The sequence below is a fragment of the Perna viridis genome, chromosome 6, assembly GCF_037379345.1.
Source record: "Perna viridis isolate PV_CMFRI_1.1 ecotype Kerala chromosome 6, ASM3737934v1, whole genome shotgun sequence".
NCBI lineage: Eukaryota > Metazoa > Mollusca > Bivalvia > Mytilida > Mytilidae > Perna > Perna viridis.
This window is the reverse complement of record NC_142450.1, coordinates 36,489,105-36,494,350: the sequence shown is the minus strand read 5'-3', so window position 1 is coordinate 36,494,350 and position 5,246 is coordinate 36,489,105. Positions and strand designations below refer to the sequence as shown.

At 33.0% G+C, this 5,246-nt stretch overlaps 1 long non-coding RNA gene across 1 annotated transcript; it reads left to right on the top strand.

Moving 5' to 3' along the window:
• Positions 1–243: 243 nt before the first annotated feature.
• On the top strand, positions 244–5,246 carry LOC148614766 (uncharacterized). Its single transcript, XR_015923203.1, has 3 exons — positions 244–363; positions 4,316–4,401; positions 5,086–5,246. It is a non-coding gene; the product is annotated as an uncharacterized LOC148614766 (long non-coding RNA).

The following is a 5,246-nucleotide window of genomic DNA, read 5'->3' as shown; positions in this document are numbered from 1 at the left end:
TTGGTAGACTGTCCTAAGAAATTTTATATTTCGGTTTGATGCTATTTTTCGGCACACTTTTTGATAATTAAAAACTACGAATCTACAATGATAGCATTTGAAAATATCATAAAATGCATTGCAATTGAATTTTATGACCGTAAACTGGCTCAACCGCTGTCCGATTTTACTCTTACATTACAGGCAACCGAAATGTAAACAATATCGTTACATGTGTTTGGTGGTAACTCGAATGCTGAAGGATCAAACGACTTGTCAAATATGCAGATCTATAGCTTTATCAGCATTTTGGAATTTGTTAAAAGGACACAGTATGCATGGTTTCTACTGTCTGAATTGTGACAAAATTGTTCCAACAGATAGGTAGGAATATTCTGATCAGTCCATGCACCATACATGTGTCATGCAACACATATAGTATTGTTTACAGTTACTTGTAAATATTTTCATGTTTTGTCACCTTTTTTGTGTTCATTTTTGTTAAAATTGTTTTAAATTCAAATATTCCTCCGAAGCTACAAGAGAAGATCTAGAATTGCGAATTCAGTGACTTCAACTTAATGTTAAAATCAAACCAGAGCTTAAATGATGAGCTTAATCTTTGATAGAGCTTGCCATAAAAGGAGGTGTTCTATCGGTTGTGCAGAAGAACACACATAATCAAAAACATGTATACATGGTCAAATGCCTTCGTAATTTATTGTAGTGTCATGCTCGAGAAATGGCCCGGAAAGGAGTTGGAATCGCATTCATTATATGGGGACAACACATTTGAGAAGCAAAAAGATTATTTACAAAATCAATAACATGGCTGTAGTCGCAATTGTTTTGTCTACAAATTTTGAAACATAAAGAACAGTACAAAATCATTTATCATAGGGAAAATGGTTGACGAGTTGCGAAGGAATAAACCGCGAGAAGCTGATGTTAAGTCCCCATTTTTTTTAGCGTTATTAAAACATTTGATCAGCGTCCTACATAGAGTATGTATAACCCAATACAAAGCTGAAATGTTCTGTTCAGCTTTTTCATTACCTTATTTTGTCATGCTTAAAATAAGCGAACTTGCTGTTGTGGGTCAGTATGGTAATTCCTATCATGCTTTGAATTTGAGTGATATCGACTTTCAATCGGAAAATGCAAAACTTGGACTGCATGTCAACATTCCTAGTTCAAATACCGATCAAGGAGGAAACACGGTTACATTTATATTGGAGCTCAAATTGATTAAGAAAATTGTCCTATTGCGCTGTTACATTCATATCCGTTCAAAAATCGCAAGCCATTCTAGAAAGCTTTGTAATCATTTCAATTCACATCTGTCCTACAGAAATGTTTGAGATTTTGCGAAGTTACGTTACATGTTCGGACACTCGTTTAGGATCGGTCGGGCACCCGAAATGGCGAAAAGCGGGATCCTTGACGGTAATATAAAACAGCGTGGGTGATGGACCTCCGCGTCCTACTTACGCTACATATATCTTTGGTTCTGTTGTGTATTGGGCACAGAGAAAGACGACTAACATAACAGGGCTGCAAAACATTGGTTTACACAACAAGGGGTCAAAATTGGAAGAATGAAAGGGATACATGGAATCATGTTATGCCCACACGGCCGCAGTCGAAAAAGAGTAAAATATGTACCTACATTTATTTATTAATTAAGCTTGGTTCAATTGATATTGGTGAGAAAAAATCATACGAATCATTAATGACATGCAAGCCGATATTTTCCGCCTCCGTTTCTTCCGATCTCTCAAATAATTTGGAGTGACATACCTATGAGGCGGTATTGGCACGTCGCCGGAAGAAATAGCAAAACAATGGTAAACGTCGTTTAAGAGTCAACTGTGCTATTCGGAATTTGGGTAAAAAGGAATGTTACTGCGTATTTAAAAGTCGTCCAAATGTCAGGGTTTTTAAGTTTCTACATTTCTTTCAAGAAAATAACAGATGGCACGCAATTTCAAATTTTCGATTGTTTTTTTAACGCAATTTCAAAATTTCGATACAGTTTTTCCGAACGCCACTAAGTTAGCAGTATTTGACCAATCAGAAAACATAATTGCGATCAGGTGATTTGCGTTTCCATAGAAGAGTGTCCGTAAGGTAAAAGGGTAAAAAGTGAAACTATACCGACTGCGTCGGAAAAACTGATTTCCTATAGATCGAATGTTTAAAGACAGTTATTTGTTGATATATGTGTATGGCACTTATAAAGTCGGGGCCGGGGGGGATTACATGAGTGTGTATAAGCACACTCATATGACTGGATTTGGCAAGATAAGGGTCCCGTTCCTTTCCTGTTCTACGTCGAATCCTACCAAAGTCAATGACTTTCCCACGTTGCTGTGGGAAATCCGTTCGGTGTAGAGTATTTTATGTTACCATGAGTAGCCGGGGCTAAATTGATACCAGTTTGTTTTACCGAGTTTTATTATACTATTAGCTTGTATGAAATATAAATGTACGTTGTTTAAGTAGTAAATTGTTTATTTGCTGTTCTCCCCTCCCAACTAAAGGGTTCTGGGATATGACCCCCGCCTATGGGGGGTGGAGGGTGCCTCTTTTTCTCTTGATGGTTTAGTTTAACAAGAGGAATTTGAGCATTCATTGATACCAAAGGTGTACAGACTTGCCCGTTATATTTTGGTATTCTAATTTTTTCCTGTCAGATATCGTCATCCTTATTCGACTGTGGCCGTTTAATCCACTTCATATTTTGTTGTTGATTAGCCAAATGAGTCTTTAATTAATAATACAGAAAACCTAGATGATTCTGTTTAAACTAACTACATGTATTAAAACTTTAATCTCCTTCAAGTTGTTACATGTAACATGCCGTCTCATTCAATGGTAGCATGCATGTACTTCATAAATTTTATTTTTTACTATATACAATAAAATTTCTTGTCACTATTTATGAAAATGCTGATAGATTTTACCAATGGATTCAACTAAATAGAAAATGTCCTGATCTATGAACTTCCAAATCACAACTGCACAGAAAAACAATTAACACCCACTTTCCCAAAAAATAATTTATATGTAAGTTTGTACTGTGCAGTTGTATAAAATAACAAAATAAAGCACAAATGAAAAAAATACAAATGTACATGTAATGAAAGAGACTCGTGTAGTCATTCTATATTATATCTATATGTAAATCTTTTTGATATTTTCCTTTTTAATATTTCTGAAGGATCTTTACAAATATTTAACGAGTGGCTTCCTCAACTGTGTAGGGAAGTATCTGCTTTCTGCAAAGACCCCCCTTTTTTTCGCCGGTGTTCCAGTAGCACTATCTGCACGGGATTCGTTCCGATATTAGTTATATTCATGTTTAACCGTAATGGATGACTTTTGCCGAAATGGCTCGTTTAAAGTAACAAACAGGATTTTCGTAGAAGAAGTCGCAGAGCACAGCTACAAAATGTGATATTTTCTTATAAAAAAATGCATGATTTTAAAATTTTGTAAATTCAAAAACATCTTGGTGAGTTTTTACGGAAGCTTTTTCTGACACGGACATTTTTTTTTTTCGGATTGGCGGTAAAAGTATAATTTTAGCAGGAAAGATTTATAACATGAGAAACCTTCTGTGTGAGACCCTTAGGATGAAATGAAATTAAAAAAAAGACGATTAAGAATGGTTCGGATCAAACTTACACAACGGTATTTGTACATATTATGAAATACCTCTATAGGTTAATGTTCGAACCGGCAAGTTTATTTCTGACCTATACTCGACGTCAGTTCAAGTCTATTTTTTCAATTTTATTTCTCTTCAGCATTTTTTTTATTAAGGCAGATTTGTGTTTCCTTTTATTTGTAGTGCGTTCCAGGTAGCACAAACCATTTTAAAAACATTCTTTCTATGATATATTCGTGGTGCTAAAAAACGTTCTATAGATATATTATTTTTACATCTTTAAAACATTTTCTGAAGTGAAAAAAAAATATAGAAACATTTCAAAAACATTTTGATAGAACTTAAAGAGTAAGCTGTACTTATACTTGCAAGTAAATGTTTTAAACATGTGTTTAAACATTCTAAACAAACATATCAAAAATCTTTTCTGGAACATTTTTTTTAAAATGTTTTTATAACATTTTTTAAATGAACCATTAAGTAGGTCAGGAAAAAATACTTTAGTCTTTTATATCGAAACGTTTTTAAAATATTTTTATTATGAACCATACAGATAATGGAAAATTAAGAGGAAAATTATGTCTTTTATGGCATCGAAGTTCCTACAATTTTGGGACCGAAATAAATTTATCCCCTGTTTAGATTAACTAATTTATTTTGTAGAAGAAGAAAGCAAATGAAAGGAGGAAGAGGATGCCGTATATTCAAGAGGATCCCCAATATAAAGATGTGTTCAGTTTATCAACAAAGTAATTATAGACACACATTACGTTAAGCAAAATATATGAAAATTAAAAATATCACAACACTAAGTGCAATATTCATGTTATTAACCAGGAAGATAAATCATCTGAATAGATAAAAACTGAAAACCAATCAGAAGACCATTAATGCAAAATGGACCAAAATTATTAACCCATTCACATATGAAAAAAAAATGTTTCAAACACAGGCCAAAAAATTGTTGATGTCACATGGAAAAACATTTAAAACACAAGAGAATAAAACGTTATAAAAATATTTTTGAATGTTTTTTTAATACACATAGTTTGAAAACGTTACTTAACCATTTATGAAAAATGTTTTAAAGGAACATTTTAAAAAAAAATTCTGAGACCATACAGAACCACGTAACAAAATACATTTTGAAAAAATGTTTTCAATCCATTAAAAAAAAAAACATTTCAAAAATATTTCAAAAACATTCTCGTGCTACGTATACCTGGGTTTCCCACTCTATAAAAACTTAATAATATCAGTACTTACGTCAAAAGGAATTTTATAATTCCTTACGAGAAATTCCATTGTAGTTTCCCCAATTTGTTGCTAGTGCCAATTGTTGACAAAATACTGATAATTTTATTTTTCAATTTCTATATCGACAAAAATGTAATTTCCCACGAATATGAAAATAAACAATATTTATTATTTAGTAGGAACAACAACCTTCAGAAGAATTTACAGGCAGTAAATATTTGTTCGTCAAACTACCAACAATCGAAAATCGTCTTGGTAACAAAATCACGGGCAATTTAACAACATATACACAGTAATGCTGGATTTAAAATGTCGTAGGATTTGAACAATGTTCTGA